Source organism: Pan troglodytes, chromosome 2 (genome assembly GCF_028858775.2).
Source record: "Pan troglodytes isolate AG18354 chromosome 2, NHGRI_mPanTro3-v2.0_pri, whole genome shotgun sequence".
NCBI lineage: Eukaryota > Metazoa > Chordata > Mammalia > Primates > Hominidae > Pan > Pan troglodytes.
This window is the reverse complement of record NC_086015.1, coordinates 89,779,230-89,797,899: the sequence shown is the minus strand read 5'-3', so window position 1 is coordinate 89,797,899 and position 18,670 is coordinate 89,779,230. Positions and strand designations below refer to the sequence as shown.

The window sequence follows — 18,670 nt, the reverse complement described above, 5'->3', positions numbered from 1 at the left end:
CTCCTGTGCGGCCCGAGCCTCCCCGATGAGCGCCGCCCCCTGCTCCACGGAGCCCAGTCCCATCGACCACCCAAGGGCTGAGGAGTGCGGGCGCACGGCGCGGGACTGGCAGGCAGCTCCACCTGCAGCCCCGGTGAGGTACCTACTGGGTGAAGCCAGTTGGGCTCCTGAATCTGGTGGGGACATGGAGAAGCTTGGTGTCTAACTCAGGCATTGTAAACACACCAATCAGCGCCCTGTCAAAACAGACCACTCGGCTCTACCAATCAGCAGGATGTGGTGGGGCCAGATAAGAGAATAAAAGCAGGCTGCCGGAGCCAGCAGTGACAACCCGCTCGGGTCCCCTTCCGCAGTGTGGAAGCTTTGTTCTTTTGCTCTTTGCAATAAATCTTGCCACTGCTCACTCTTTGGGTCCACACTGCCTTTATGAGCTGTAACACCGCGAAGGTCTGCAGCTTCACTCCTGAAGCCAGCGAGACCGCGAGCCCACCGGGAGGAAGGAACAACTCCAGACGCGCCACCTTAAGAGCTATAACACTCACCGCGAAGGTCTGCAGCTTCACTCCTGAGCCAGCGAGACCACGAACCCACCAGAAGGAAGAAACTCCGAACACATCTGAACATCAGAAGGAACAAACTCCGGACACGCCGCCTTTAAGAACTGTAACACCGCGAGGGTCAGCTGCTTCATTCTTTAAGTCAGTAAGACCAAGAACCCACCAAGTCCGGACACAATATTTTCTATTCTCTATGTTTGATTCTTGTCACAAACATCTGAACTGTTAAGGTAATTCACTAATGGATCACAATCTGCACTTCGAAAATTACTGGACACTTCTTATTCACACGTAATACATTCTGCCTTAACACAGTGCACTCTAAGAAAATTAATGAAATGCAGAAAAGACTATAGGTTTGTAAAATTCACTCAGCACAGTCATTCATTATGTTGCTTAGGTACGTAATATTTCAAAAACTAAGCTTCACTGAGCATCTGTATTGACCACTTTGAAGTGATAGTTTTATAGCTGGATCTTCCTACATCATGTACTATCTGAACACATCACACTAGTTTTGATCGTTTGGTCTCATTAACTCCAATTATCCAAATTGGTATGTAGAGAAATATACAATATGGTGTTGACAGTTCATAAGTATTTGACTATTAATGTGTTGTCTATAAAATACTCAACCTACTCAGGAAACACAATTCTTCAAAGAAATAATAAAAGAATGATCCAGCATGATCTAGATTGTGTTACATTCAAATAAAGAAAAATAATGCAAAGCAATGCAACCTAACCTACCATTAAATTTCTAAGTAATGACCAAAATCCTTAGCTTTATACATGCATTATTTAAAATTATGAAACCCAGGAGACTTATTTACAATTCATCCTTAAATAGTGGAATAAAAAATCAATATAACTGTTTTGTCAATGAATTTGACTTCCTGAGCATATTTTCCAACAGAAGCATGCTTATGCAAATCCAGAAATGAAATGATAAAAATTCAGAAATCAAAATATTTCTTTAAATAAACTTGTTGAGAAATTTTTTACTCAGTAAACATTTTTAACATCCACTGAGTTTTCTTAATTCCACTATTTTTCTGAATTGTCATTTTTTCATATAAAAATATTTGAATAAGTAAAACTTTATGTTAGGAGTATATGTAAGTATGTGTGGCTACCATTTCAACTAAAACTTAGGGTGGGAACCTATCTGAGGATCTTTTTTAAAGCTGGATACCTTATAGAACTTGTAAAATAAAAATCTTTTTTTCTTTTACAATCTTTTACAATTTTTCTTTTACAATCTTTTAAAAAGGGATCTATATCACTTAAATCCTCAAAAAAAAGGTTATATCATGAGGGAATAGAAGAAATACTTTCTGTTGACATAAACAGTAATTGATAAGGTTTTCTTGAATACTTTTATAGAAATGCTGATGTATTACACTTAAGATTACTAGTTAGCTCTCATTTCCTTTCAACTTTTGCCTCTGGATAAGCTCAACTATTCCCAGGAAGAAACAGTGATCAAGTACATTTGTCATGCGAGCAGCTATAATAAGGTAATTCATCATAGTCTGTCAGAGTTTTATTCTAGAAGACTGCTACATTTTTTTCTTACTTAAAAATCTGCTGTCACTCCTGTTGAAAATTTGGTAGACATTTTGGACATGTTTAAAAGCCCTTCCAAACTGATAGTGGCAGATAATTAAGTTATTGGCTATCAAAGATTCTTTTTTTCTTTTTTTTTTTTAACAATATATATGACACTATGAACCCTTCTAGCTAGTTTAATCTGACCTGTTCACAGAGCATGATCCCTCATTCCCTTTTCTTTTTCCTCCTTAAGAGTAGCCAACAACCAAAGTAATTCACAATGACAAATGAAGCCTTTCTCAAGAGTCTAATTGAGCAATTTTGTTTTCCTTTGCAAGACCTGAAATCTACAGCATTCTGAACTCCATTCACTGAAGTAGCAAGAAATAGTGGTCAGAAGGAAACTAGGTGGATTAAGGGGTTTCTAGAAAACAAGTAAATAAACTCTACCTAGGTGTGACATCTTATATCTCAGCAATATTTCAATTCATCTACTCAATTACTTACTCCATGTGTCCTTTACTTTAAGCCATTTTTAATAAAGTTTCATTGTGATGTGTACTTTATTGAATCCTAAAGTCTCAGTCACTACTCTCTCATTCTTTTCTAATACTTCCTGCATTTTTTCAGCGTTTAAATTCATGCTTTCTTAGAAGAAGAATTATATTAGTCTTTTCTCTAGCCAATTGTGTGATATCCTTTTGTACTACCTTAGAGATAGGCTGTGTTTGGCTTAAGGACAAGAAAGGAGATATAATAAATGTTTCAATTGGCTTTTCAAAAAATTTACATTATTCTTATACAATGTACCTTTTATACATTAACTGATTATCAAACCCAAGAGCATGTTCTCATTGGTAGCAACCACTGGCAAAGTATTAAACGAAGATATACATATATGTGCATATTCAAATATATATGTGCGTATATATACATGTATGTAATGTTTTAATGACTGCTAAATACAAAAGAATATGAATGGAAATGCATATTGAAGTATAAATTATGATATAAATATATTGTTATTCTCTTCTAGTAATTTGAATTTAAGTTGTCTGGTGTCATATATTTTCAAGCTAACTGGTAAAAATATTTTTAAAAATTCATACAACGTTAGGTCTCTTACAATTCTTTATTCTCTCATTCCAAAATATTTATTGATTCCTGCTGTGTTGATAATACTATTTCATCTCAAGGAAAGCTTGGTAAATTCCTGTGAAAAATGTTATTTTTCCTAACTTAACAAAGGATGGAAGCATAGGTGAAAATGGTTTACTCTGCATCAGGTAGGCATTTACACAAAATCTAAGGCTTAAGTGTCATTCTGCTCAATCTTTAATATTTAAGGAGAAGATACTTAAAACTTTTAAAGTCATTGACATTTAATACCGATCTTTCAAGTAAAATAGATGTTACATTATCCTATTCACCACATTTTAATTATTTTATTTGCTTTGACCAAATCATTAAAGGCTTGATATAAAGATGTGCAAATAAGTAAAACTGAATTGAAATCATTATATGAGTACTTCAGATTTTTGGTTGGTAATCTGAAAACAACTGGTGACATTCGTTTATATTTTAATAAATTTAAATGTAATGGTTTTAATAATTTCTGTGGATATTTAATAATATCTTTGGCTATGTTTTCACATATATCCACAGAAATTGAATGAGGGAAATGCCCATTGTTGGCTTTGATAGTCTGAGAGCTTAATTGCAAAACTCCCTTTGAAAATCAAGACCTTGAGAAATTTCAGTGACTGCATGGCAAACATAATCTCAACAATAGGAAGTGTTCACATCAAGTAAAAAGTAGCAGGCTGGGCGCGGTGGCTCACACCTGTAATCCCAGAACTTTGGGAGGCCGAGGCAAGCGGATCACGAGGTCAGGAGATCGAGACCATCCTGGCTAACACGGGGAAACCTCATCTCCACTAAAAATACAAAAAATCAGCCAGGCATAGTAGCGGGCACCTGTAGTCCTAGCTACTTGGGAGACTGAGGCAGGAGAATGACATGAACCCGGGAGAGGGAGCTTGCAGTGAGCCGAGATCATGCCACTGCACTCCACCCTGGGCAACAGAGCGACACTCCGTCTCATAAAAAAAAAAAAAAAAAATTCCACCTATGAAAAAATACATCAGAAATGAAGTTTATTTCATCAAAACCAATAAGCCATCAATTATAAGACACGCCATTATTTTATGTATTACTAAGAGATGAAACTTTACCAATTAAAGTATAATATATCATTTATAATCAAACATTCCAATTTCGGAGATGGAAACTGTTGCAAACATACACATTTTAAAACTGATTAACTAGAGCATTTTTACCATTTTTTTTATAGAAAATAAACTATGATTCCTGAAAAAATATATATTCTGCTTTTTTACTGCCTAAAAAACCAAAAAGTTTAAAGAAGCGCTGGATAAATAATGCAATTTTGTTCACTAAACCTTTCACAGAATGTTAGGAAAAACTGAACTGAAAAGCATATAGAGGTAAAATAGTTTCTTTTGGTAATACACAAATGCTCTCCCTAATATTATTATTTTGGGACTCTATTCACAACTGTAATTACTGAGTAATAAATTAAAAGTTGAATCAATAGGCCAAGTCTTTCTATCATAACATTTGTAAAACATATCAGTAATTGTAGAACTAAGCAGCACTCTACTCATTCTTTCAATATTTTGAAAACTTGAAATCTATCTGGTTTTCTGAAAAATCTTATCAGTTTTCCACATAAGGTTTAATTCATGTGACGTCTATTTTGGAAACCCAGGGAAGGAATTCTTAGACATCAGGAAAAGCAGCCTAATTTTGCTCCTTGCTAGGAAAATCTGTAAAATAATTAAATCTTAAGACAGCCTAAGGTTGCTCCATCAATAATGTCCCCGCTACCATAACATTAGGAAAGAAAATAGAAACGCCTTACTTTCTTTTCCCAACTGTATCTTAAAAAGGTACATGAACCCAAATCAAAGGAATGCATTCATCTGTATAAGAAGTATTAAAATGAAATACTTAAAATATATAAAATTTTAGAATTAAATTACTACTTGATAGATTATTTAATAATACATTAATATTAATTTACATAATATAAATTAATTATAATCATAAATATATTTAAGCTAAAATTAATGTCATTTGTCACACACACACACAACAGTGGCCGATAATTGCCAATGAGAATGTTAGAGTTTATAATTGAGACAATTTGAGTGTCAAAATAGTAGATCTACCAAGGGAACTTTAGAGCAGCTTAACCAGTAGGAGATCTTTAAATACCTGACCTCTTTACTACAAACCAAAAGTCATGATGACTGAAAAACGAAACATTGTCAGAATGTAAAATTCACTAAAGAAAAATTCAGATTTCCTGTGAGAATTTTCCCTCATTAATTGTTATTATTTTTGACTCTGTCAATCATACTGTGTCCTTGAAGAACATCAGTATGCTTTGTTTTTTCATTGTAATTGTTGTTGTTAGGAGTCCTGATTATAGTCAAAAAACACTATTGCGGGTACTTTGAAATTATTAATAGAATTTCTGCTCAATATACATATATCAAAGCTATTGCTATTGAAACAACATTTTGAAATCAATAAAATCCTGGCTCCCTGAATATAATATACATGAAAACATTTCAGGTTTTTAACATGGAAACATTACGCAAATGTCAATTCTTAACGTTATTTATTCACATACTGGACTCTCAATAAAGTCATGAAGTTGACCTTCTGAGTAAAAGTATGCATTGTACACAGTTAATTCCCTTTATTCAGAGTACTTTTGTATTACAAAGTCACCATAAACACTGAATTAGTAAATACAAAGCCATTGCTCATTGGGAAAATGCAGGGTTAAATTCCCGTGAACCTCGGGTCACAGTATTTCTCTCAGCTTATCAATACATAAGCTTATTTTATGTGTGTTTCCATTTAAATCCATTTTATTTAATACATATTTCTTACACTAATTATATGCAGTACTAATTTATAATAAATCACTAGATGTAAAGGGTCTTACATTTTCCTGACTTTGAGTAACATGATCAGACATCAGTTTTCAACCTCACAGCAGTGTTATCCAGTAAGTTTTTAAAAATCAGATGCAATCTCGAGTTCACAAATTTAGCAGTTTTTCTACCTTTACCGTAGTTTCATCATTCACTATAGATGTTACTTTGGTACTTTCCAGAGTGACCCGATATACAAATCATGAATTTCCCCTTGCCCACATTATTGATTCATTAACATTGAACTTAGGACCAACAGCACTATAGCTCATGCCTGAAGGGAGCTTATCTAACAGTTGTTGTTGTTATTTTCTGTGAAAGGGACATCACAACCTTCTTTCAAGTAGGAACACTAGACAGCACTTCAGCACAATGCTTGGGGCACATTTTTAACAGTGAAATAACCTACAAAAAAGCCCAGAAAATACAAAAAAAAAAAAAACTTGGCAATAAACAGACCATGAAAAGGAAATGTTTTTGCAGTATGAGAGGTGAAACAAATGGCAGAATGTCACTTTGTTTGACCTTGGCTGGGAACATGTGCTGCTGGGCCCCAAATTTTTTGCCACTATGTGTATGTCCATTACTATGAAAATGCCTCAGGTGTTAATATTGAGGTTACAGATAAATTTTAGTGAGTAGGCAATTTCACAAATACAGAATCTACAGATAATGAGGATGGACTGTGTACATGTATATATATTTATATATATACAAACACACACACAAATACATATAGATACATAATAGATATATAGATAAATGGATAGATAGATAGATAGATAGATAGATAAATAGATAGATAGATAGCTTTAGAAAAGATGACATTTGAAGGCCAATTATCTTGGCTACTCTACATCTGTCCCACAACCCCATAACCTTCCTCCTGGTTACGCTTTAAGAAAAATAAAGGATTTAATTCAAAATATAACAGATTTTTAGGAGATACTGCTTGTTCTTTGATAAAACATACCGCTATAAGTTTTAAAGATGATTTTCTAATTTAATAAATCATCATAAACATGAGAATTACAAAACATTTAACATTTCACAAGTTTTTTAAACAATCTATTTTGTTTTTGTAATGTCTTCCAAAATTAAATATATTCTTTAAAATACTCTTTTATATTCATCTTTTTCATCAAATAAAAGTTCATTTTTTCAATATATAGATATAACATTTTATAATTATTTAGAACTTTCCCTTCTTTCTGCTACTGCAAGAGGCCAATTTCAAATGTAATGACGCCTATAGGCTTAAAGTAAAGAAATGAAGAAAGATCTATCACTCAAATGGAAAAGAAAAAAGAGTGAGGGTCAGTATTCTTGTATCAGATAAAAGAATGGGAGAAAATACACACATATATGTATCTGAGAAGGGACTAATATTCAGAATCTATAAGAAACTTAAACAAATCAACAAGAAAAAAAACTAGCAACCCCATTAAAAAGTGGCAAAATCCTTGAGCAGACACTTCTCTAAAGAAGACATACTCATGCCTGTAATCCCAGCACTTCAGAGGCCAAGACAGGCAGATCGAAGTCAGGAGATCGAGACCATCCTGGCCAACATGGTGAAATCCCTGTCTCTACTAAAAATACAAAAATTAGCTGGGCATGACGGCACATGCCTGTAATCCCAGCTACTTGGGAGGCTGAGGCAGGAGAATCCCTTGAGCCCGGGCGTTGGAGGTTGCAGTAAGCCGAGATGGCGCCATTGCACTCCAGCCTGGCAACAGAGCAAAACTCCATCTAAAAAATTAAAAAATAAATAAATAAAGACATACAAGTGGTCAACAACATATGAAAAAATGCTCAACACCACTAATCATCAGAGACATACAAAACAAAACCACAGTGAGATACCATCTTACATCAGTAAGGATAGTTATTATTAAAATGTCAAAAAATAATAAATGCAGGTAAGGCTATGGAGAAAAGGGAATGGTTATACGCTGTTGGTGGGACTGCAAATTAGTTCAGCCACTGTGGAAAACAGCTTGGAGATTTCTCAAAAAACTAAAAAGAGAACCTCCATTTGACCTAGCAATCCCATTAGTGAGTATATATGCCTAGGAAAATAGATCATTCTACTAAAAAGACACATGCGTTTGTATGTTCATTGCAACACTATTCACAATAGCAAAGACATGGAATAAAGTGAGGTCGCATCAGTGGTGAATTAGATAAAGAAAATGTGGTACATATACACCATGGAATGCTATGCATCCATACAAAGAATGAAATTACGTCCTTTGCAGCAACATGGATGCAGCAAGAGGCCATTATCGTAAGCAAAATAACACAGAAACAGAAAATCAACACATGTTCTTACTTATAAGTGGGACTAAATCTTAGGGTCACACAGATATAAGGATGGGAACAGTAGGCACTGGAGACTCCAAAAGGAAGGAGGGAGAGAGGAAAAGAGCTGAAAAAGTGCCTATTGGTTACTATGTTCGCTATCTCCGTGATGGGATCAATAGAAGCCCAAACCTCAGCACAACGCAATACATCCTTGTAACAAACCTGAACGTGTACCCCTGAACCCAGTATAAAAATGGAAATTTAAAGAAATTTAGATTTTTTTAAAAATAAGAATAATTATTCATAGGAATCATTTTAATTGTTGCTGTTGAGGCTTTTGCAGCAGAGGAAACCATTATTAATAAATGATATGGTTTGGATACTTGTTCCAATTCTCATGCGGAAATGTAATTCCTAAGGTGATTGGCGCCTAGTGGGAGGTCTTTGTCATGAGGATGGATCCCTCATGAATGGCTTGTGCGGTCTTTGCAGTAATGAATGACTCCTCAATCTGTTACTGCAGAATCTGATTGTTTAAAAGAGCCTGGCATCTCTCTCTTACTCTTGCCATGTGACATGCATGCTCCCACTATTCTTCTGCTTGATTGACTGTAAGCCTCCTGCAGCCTCAGCAGGACCAGATGCCAGCTCCAAGCTTCTTGTACAACCTGCAGAACCAGAACCATTCTTGGCCTATAATCATGTATTTGGTCTTTGGTTAGGATAAACCAGCAAAATAATAAAGAACAAACAGGGACTAGACTTTTAGTTAGAGAAATAAGCAGAACAACCTGAGGGCAAGTCACAATGTGTAATCAAAATTGATAATTTTAGGGCTTTCCTCCTTTACCCGGAATTTCTTTGGGTCACCTCACATTGCAGTTTTAGCTAAAGGAAGAAATAACGATGTGAATCCACTCCCTGTCCAAGTTTTAGAAGTCTTTCTAAGGTTAGGTATTAATGATTTAGGGGTTCGTCTGTTATTTTAAACTATCTGCCCCTATGATTTCTTACAAAAATGCAGATCATCAATCACAGAGTGAATAAAGTTATTCATGGAAGAGAAGAAAATTAACATTAGTCGTCACTCTGATGAACTTGTTATTGTCTGCTTTACCACAGCCATCATCCATTTCTCTTTAACTACTTGCAGGCTATTTGTTGGAATTATAAGTAAAGACTATAGTGTTTAAATTCACTTGACTGTCACCTGAAGATTTACCTGATTGCAAAATGTGCCACTATATTCTACCCCCAAAAATAAAATTACATACACATGAACACAGAGGTTTTAGAAAAAATGCACTATCGACTGGTAATTGACACACATTATAGCAAAATCAAAAATATAATACTTTAAATAACATAAATCATGTCTAACATTTTCTTTCGCCCCATTCATCCTCTGGTTGATTGGTGTTTTCATCCGCATTGTGACATCAGCATAGACCTACAAGGGAGTTACAGCAATGCATTTTCCCTAGGGCCACCATTTATACTATAAATTATGAACGCATTATTATGCTGCCACTTTGGTTTTGAAGAGCTTATGTTAATTAAAGGCTAAGAAAGCACACGCACAGCACAATTATTTTTAATTAAGATTAAAATAATGCTGTATGTCAATATAGTCCTCAATGGAAATGATGGCTTAATGTGTCACCTCATTTTCTTGTCTATGTAATACAGCCATGTCTAATATTGTTTTCAGTTTCCTACCTTTTAAACATACAAACCTCAAGGTTACCAAGAGATCAACTTTATGCCTGAGACATTGCTGTATACAAGCATTTATGGAGTGAACACTTTATACAAAGCACTGAACTTTCTAAAATAGATACAAAAATGCATTACACAAGATTCTAGGTTTTTAAGAGCTTGCATCATGTTTTGGGTGACCTCTCAATTTGTTGTTAATATGAAGACTAATAGTTTTCGTATAAACTTAAGTAAAATAATAATTGGCATAAAGCAAATGAATTGGAACCATATTCTAAAACAATTATATTTTGACTGTGATGTTTTTTAAAATATGAAACTTTATAGATTCTTTTCCCTGAAATTTAAAATTGGGAAACTAGAAGTTAAAATTTTACTTAAACGTAAAAGAAAGCACAGCTAATTTCTTTTCTTTTTAAATTTTTACAAAAATGAATACTACATAATTGAATCAAAATTATTCCTTCAATTTAGAATAACTTGAATTTTCCCGTATCCGAAAAGTTTATAAGGAAAAGTTGATTTTTTGATGCATTTAACAAGTATTGGGACTCCAAAAATCCCACCAAAACTTATAACTCATGGCATTTCTAGGCCATAAACATTTCAATCTTGCTGTTGTGCTGTCACATTTGAGGATTTATTTCTCCATGAAATAAAATATGTCATAAGTATTTAAATGGCAGTTTCCATAAAAAATAAAAATTCACATTCTATTTTATCAGATAGGAGAAAGCATATCTCACACAGGATGTGCTTGAGTGACATTTTCTTTCAATCTTGCCGGAAGTACAAACCTTAGAGCTGACAAGAGACCTAAATGTTTAATTTAGTCACATCAGCAACTCAATAGGCATTCAAGGCAATGACCACATTCTTCACAACAGGTGAGCAACAGAATACTCAGGGAACTCTGAGCCTGAATCATTTAGAGTAGCAAGCCCCAAATTGACTTTGTTAGGACTCTAGTAGAATAAAAAGACATACAGTTTTTTAAAAAGAGGAAGTATAATTAAAATCTTTTATTTGTCAGTTTATTGGCAATTTAACCACTGTGCTTATTTCACTGGAAAAAGTTCTACTTTTAACATTAGACAGTGTTCTTTCACAGATAACACCAATAAAATCACGTAAGAAAAAATGTACAGGGCAGATGAAAAACATAAAATTTAATGAAAGGATATTTATTTCATAGAGTATTCATATTATTTAGTGGGACACTTTTGGAAGGTTATAGCTAACAGTTATGTCAGAACAATAAAAGAAACCTGAACACATTGGGGAATAATAGGGAATTATATTAATACGTACAAGAAAGAAGCACTCTCAATTTTAGTTGGAAATCTCCAAATACGTATTTGGAAAAACTTTAAAACCTTATCAAAATAAATCTAAGCTGCTTTATTCTGTTTTCATTATATGCTAATATAGATTAAAATTATTATATTAATAAATGTTACTAATATTGGAATACAGTATACCATATCCAATTTAAAAAGCAGAAGAAACAATAAACTGTTGATTCTTACTTACTGGATGGAATTGTTTTGTCTAGGTATCCTAGGGCCATATGTAATGGTCTCTTTCCTTACTGACATTCCCTTTAGATCCCCCTTAATATGTCCTAATTTATACGAGTTATAAAAATATAAACAGTCTAGTACCAGGCAAAGTATGAGCCCAAATCCTACCATTCTTGACATTCCTACTCTTTCCTAGCACCTCTGTCTTGTGCTCAGATGACACCTTTATTGTTTGGCAACATTTAGGAATCTTCAATACCTCTTTTTTAAAAAGTGTTAACATGTAGATACATTCCCATAGCACTGCATAATGATAGGAATTAATAACTCAAATACGATTTTCAATGATAAATATTATCTTTGCTATACTACAATAAGAAAATAATATGCACATAATCCTATTTTAAACTGAATGTATCTTTACCTAGAAATATTCCATTTACTTTTATTTTTATTTATTCATTTTTTTTGAAATGGAGTCCCGCTCTGTCGCCCAGGCTGGAGTGCAGTGGATCTTGGCTCGCTGCAACCTCTGCCTCCTGGGTTCAAGCCATTCTCCTGCCTCAGCCTTCCGAGTAGCTGGGACTACAGGCACGCACTATCATGCCGGGTGAATTTTTGTGTTTTTACTAGAGACAGGGTTTCACCATGTTGGGTAGGCTGGTCTCCATCTCCTGAATTCAGGTGGTCCTCACACCTCAGCCTCCCAAAGTGTTTGGATTACAGGCATGAGCCACCACGCCTGGCTTCGAAATATTCCATTTATAAAGAGAAAATGTTTCCTTACTTATGGATCAAAAAGAAAGGGAACAAATTAACAAAGTACATCTTCCCAAAACAAAGATTTCAATAAGTTAAATAACTCAGGATTTTATTTTAATATTTCTGTTTTTAAAATAGTATGTTGGAGCACATAGTCTTTTCTCAGAAGATAGGAAAATAGGGATTTGTTTTCTTTTAAAAAATATTTTCTAAAATTAGATTGTAACAAGCAATAATTAAATGTTGAACTATGATGAAAAGAGCAATTTTCTTTTCCCAGGGTAGAAGTGTATCTTTTCCCTTACAGACAACTTGGAGTTGTACAGAAGAAACTTTTTTTTTTTTTTTTTTTTTTTTTTTTGAGACAGTCTCACTCTCGCCCAGGCTGGAGTGCAGTGGCGAGATCTCCGCTCACTGCAAGCTCCGCCTTCCCGGTTCACGCCATTCTCCTGTCTCAGCCTCCGGAGTAGCTGGGACTACAGGCACCTGCCACCACACCCGGCTAATTTTTTTGTATTTTTAGTAGAGATGGGGTTTCACCATGTCAGCAAGGATGGTCTCGATCTCCTGACCTCGTGATCTGCCCGCCTCTGCCTCCCGAAGTGCTGGGATTACAGGTGTGAGCCACCGTGCCCGGCCCAGAAGAAACTTTTAAGTGACTAGAGGGGTAGATGTGTGACCACAGTGGTACATTGCCGGGAACAGATGAAGCAAAGTACTCATAATTATGCTTTTCACACAGTTTAAATAAACTTTCCAACATGTTTTGAAATGTAACTTCAACAGTTATTTATGTCATATACGCTCACATGATGTGATAACTCCACTTCTTGGTTGTTTATATAGCTATTATTTCAATGGCAAAAATGAAATGAAGGAAATTAATTTTCCATTTAAGAGAATGTATACTTTTATGGAAATAAATTCAATTTAACCAAACCAAACAACTCCCTTAACACTGTCATTAGGTATTTTTTTTCTATTTTGTCTTATTAAAAAATTTACAAATCTAAATAAAATGACACAGATTTATCTCTCAGCTGTCATATAACTATAAGCATGATTAGTCCATATTCTATACTTTCACTGCTCTCCCTGACGTACAACAAGGGCCTTACATGTATGCTTTGAAAATGAGCAAAATATCACAATCATCAAACATATTTGTCATGTTTCAGGGCAACGTAGAAGCTTCAGTTTATTTGATGCAGTATCTGATTTGGGGACCTTTAAGGTCTGGAGAAAATGCTTTGACTTAACATGACAAATGATAATCTAAGTGTTCTCAGAAAAATTCAGAGCAAGTAAAAAAATATATTTCTTTTAAATATCTAAAGATGCTCTTTAAAATAAATTAAATCTGCATCTGCATAGATGTGGCCTGTAAGTGGTTTTCTTCTTATTATTTTTTATTCTGCAGGTATCCGGCTTCAAGAATATTTGTACTACTTTTTTTTTTTTTTTTTTTTTACTCTCAGAACCAAGAGTTTATATTTTTCTTTGGAAGAGGTAAATCGCAAGTAAGCATTTTAAGGACTTTAAATGGCAATTTTCCTTGCTAGGTATTTATTGTGAAAAAGCCTCAGAAATAGTCAACACTTTATGTTAAATATCAGTAATAACAGTGGGTCATTTAAACACAGCCAACCTTTATTAAGCAGACTATTTAGCAAAAGGAGTACTGGAATTAATTGATTTTTTACAATTTTGGATTTTGGATTTTTTGTTTTTTTGTTTGAGACAGTCTCACTCTGTTGCCCAGACTGGAGTACAGTGGCATAATCATAGCTTACTGCAGCCTCAAGCTCATGGACTTAAGCAATCCTTCTGCCTTGGCCTCCCAAATTGCTAGTATTATAGGTGTAAGCCACCACACCCAGGCTGATTTTAAAAAATTTACATTGAGTTAAAAACACTTATTTTTTTTTTTTGACTCATGAAAATGATCTCCATTCTAAAATGACTCTTAACACTTGTACTATATATAATTCATTGTGCAGCCGACACAGGGGAAATAGAAATTTGAGTTACAGTTAGAGAATTTGAGTTCAAGTCTTGAGTCTATAACCTTAGGTGTGTAATCTTGCTTCTATAGCCTAATCCATTTGGGTTCAGTTTCTTCTTGTGTGTAACAGGAATTGCTAATCCTACTCATATGATTTCTGCGGGAATTAAATGAGAAAATACAAGTAGAAGCGTCTTGTAAAAAGCAAGGGACTCTAGGAAGGTAATGTTTTACAAAGTTCTCCAATTAATATAATGGACTCACTGAGATAATTGAAGGCATTTCTAATATTGTAGAATTATGATCAGAATAACAATTAAATTTATATAGGATTTCAGTAATGAATATCAAAAATATTGGGTTTGATCATCTACTGATTCAAGGAAGGCATGGGGCTATATTTGTAAATAAAACCTGCATATCAGCTTGGTTCATCATTATTGCTTGTTTCTTTCCCCTGAATTTCGAGTATATAATCTCTCTCTCCCTCGCTTTGCTCTCTCTCTGTCTCTCTCTCACACACACACACACACGTTAAATAATTTCTCTCTCTCTCTCTCTCTCACACACACACATGTTAAATAATTTTTAGAAGGACACTTTAATTCAAAGTTCTTTTTTTTGTTTTTTTTTTGTTTCGTTTTGTTTGATTTTTTTTTCTTTTATTATTATACTTTAAGTTTTAGGGTACATGTGCACATTGTGCAGGTTAGTTACATATGTATACATGTGCCATGCTGGTGCGCTGCACCCACTAACTCGTCATCTAGCAAAGTTCTTTTTATCTAGATTATTAATGTTCATGTATTGATGTTTACAAATGACTAAAAGTAAGGGTTAGTTTATTTCAATGCAGAAATATATATTGAACTTATAAATATATTAAATGAAAACTTGTAATACCTTACCATATATTTACAGAAACAAACTACTGATATGTTATCAGTATATCAGTCTAAAGAGATACAGTGTAATATAAATCAATGAATTCTCTTATTTTAGGAATTCCATTTTCTCCATCAGTCTAATCACATCGGAACAAAGTTAAATTTTACTTAGTCATTCTTAGTAAGACTGAATTTTATTTCATATTGATGTAAACACAGATGCCTTCAGACTTCAATTTCAACTTATAAAAATGATGTAGGATTTGAAGTAAGATAAAGTTTATATTCCCCTTTGTTAAGATTATATTAATTTCAATTACTCTGAAATAACAATACTAAAACTAAGATATTTTATTTGTTGAATAGATGTGACACTTGGGTAGGAATTGCACAAGATTCTTAAGATATTACCCGGGAAAATATATAAATAAATATACACAGTATATGGAAAAAATAATTTTAGTAGTGATGCATAGAAAAACATTTTAGTTATTAAAAGAAGGTCCATTGCCTTTTTCTTTTTTTACTACAGCTTACATGTATGAGCTACAAGCATAGCCTCAGTCCTCACTTGGTACTACTGAAGTAAAGAAATAGAATAAATAGGCCAAGCACGGTGGCTCACGCCTGTAATCCCAGCACTTTGGGAGGCCGAGGAGAGCAGATCATGAGGTCAAGAGATAAGACTATCTTGGCCAACATGGTGAAACGCCGTATCTACTAAAAATACAAAAATTAGCTGGGCGTGGTGGCGAGTGCCTCTAATCCCAGCTACTTGGGAGGCTGAGACAGGAGAATTTCTTGAACCAGGGAGTCGGAGGTTGCAGTGAGCAGAGATTGCGCCATTGCACTCCAGCCTGGTGACAGAGCGAGAATCCCTCTAAAAACAAAAACAAAACAAAACAAAACAAAAATAAATAAATAATAAAATTACCTAAATCATCTCATCATCCCTCAAAAGGCCTGAATCTAAAAAATCCAGAGGCTGACTACTAATTATGTTTTTCAAAAATTCCCATCACGGCTACCATGTTTAGTGGATCTTAATAGGTTTCAGCATCTGTTTTTAAAAATATCAAATCTGTAGCCTAGATTTTTTAGTATAATTAAACATTATCTCTGTCTTGCCAAATACTCAGAATTGGGACAAGGAGCACTTTAACATTAGGGGAAAATAATTTAATTTACATGTGGATTTCTTTCCCTCACCTGACAGTCAAATGAATTTGAGCAAGGTAGAATTTGAGCAAGTAGCCCACAGGCTTAGTAAGACCTTTAATGGCCTTAGCAAAAGAAAGAGGGGTTCCTCATTACGTGAATACAGAAAAATTTTATTTCTTTATTACTTTGAGATAAAATTCTATCTAAATTATATCCTTACTTGTGTACAAAGTATTTTTTAAGAACTGTTATATTGATGATATTCTGGGTAATATCTTTCTAAATACAAAAATAAAGGAATAAGTGGAATTAAGTTAAATGTTACATCTATTGTAAAATGGGGTGTGAAATTAGCAGGGGCAAGAGGAACAACAGTTTATACTCACTAAAGTGGGGACTGATGGGAAAATTGTATCTTAGAAAAGAATAAGGTCCCATTTGTCAGATAGATTGTATTAGGCATTAAATGCATGGTTCCTGACAGTGTCATCTATTCATTCCCATCACGCACACGCACACGCACACACACGCACACACGCACACACACACACAGAGGTTTATTTCTTGACAAATATTCCTTTGAAAATTCCATTCTTGCAATTGCTGTTTTCTCCTTCTCCTCCTCCTCCTCTTCCTCCTCGTCCTCCTCCTCCACTTCCTCCTTCTCCTCCTCCACTTCCTCCTTCTCCTCCTCCACTTCCTCCTCCTCCTATTCCTCCTCCTCCTCCTCGTCCTCCTCCTCCACTTCCTCCTTCTTCTCCTCCACTTCCTCCTCCTCCTCTTCCTCCTCCTTTTCCTTTCTTCTTCTTCAGATGCAGTTTGGGCTCAAGTGATCCTTCCACCTCAATCTCCCAAGTAGCTGGGACTACAGGCACATGACACACCACCATGTCCGGTTTATTTATTTACTTTTAAATTTCATTTTCTAGAGATGGATGTGTTGTTTCACTGCCCAGTATCGTTTTGAACTCCTGGCTTCAAGCCACCCTCCCACCTTGGCCTCCAAAGTACTGAGACTATAGGCATGAGCCACTGTGCCCAGCTGTATCTTCTGATAGAAGGGGAAAAAGACTTGTTCAAATGTAGCTCAGGCAAACAGGGAAAATCAGAATACTTGGAAGCCCAGGCTTTGTGATATTATTGGCTACCAACCTCGTTCCTATAAAGAATTAAGCTAAGTATTGGGGGAAATGGAAAGAATTGAGGAGAAAGATGTTTGACATTTCAGAAGACAGTTTTAGCTCTTAACTCTGAAACCAGAAAATTTCCTGTCCTCATGGAACATTCATTTAATGACACAGAAGAGATGGCCCACTGTGATTTAAAAAAAAAAAATTATTAAAAGTGCTTACATTCTATATTCAAAGGTAAAACTTAAGATTTACAGAGAAGGGACATTTTGACCTTACATTCCTTTGGATTTGACATTTTCCACATAAATTCATATGTGAGAGTTTGGTCTTTTTTAGCTTTTATTCTTATAGTATTCAGTAAGGTATCTAGATTCAGACACAATTCTCTTGCCTCCTGAGAGTTTTCCATTATAAAATAACTTTAAAATATACGCATTCCAATTGGTCTCCCTATTATACATCTATATCTACAGGATAATCAAATCTGTTGGGAACCTTTATAATTAATAGAATCCATTGGAAAACATTTGTTATTTTATATTCAACTGCTAGGACATAGTTTGATATTACAAAATAGAGAATGGGAAAGGATAGCATTTCCTTGATAATAGTTACATTTTTCTGACTATCTAAAATAAGAGCGGAAATAAAATTTAGATTTCCTCCACTTAGGCATTTATGTCGGAACTGGATTAATTAACCATCTTTTCTCCCAAGCTATTAAAACACATTTTCAATATGGAAATCCAGCATATTTATGTAAATAAGATTATAACAGACATTCAGTTTGAATTTTGTAATGTATTCCCATTATTAGCCAAAATGTTTCTATTTCTATTGTTCCCCCCTAAAATTGCCTATAAAAATGTATACCTTTGCAATATAAATTACATACGCCATAAAATTAAAATGATATTTCTTTTTATGATAATACTTAGGGATGAAAGAATAATGTTCTCAAGAAATTATTTTCTGAAGATAGCAGTTTAATGTCTGCATCATTTAAATACTTTGCAATATAAAAGATTGTA

General features: G+C 34.4%; 1 protein-coding gene across 5 annotated transcripts in view; it reads right to left on the bottom strand.

Annotated features, from left to right (window-relative positions):
* The window catches only part of CADM2 (cell adhesion molecule 2), a 1,117,362-nt gene that overhangs the window by 571,451 nt on the left and 527,241 nt on the right, over positions 1–18,670 (bottom strand). The window lies entirely within an intron of this gene.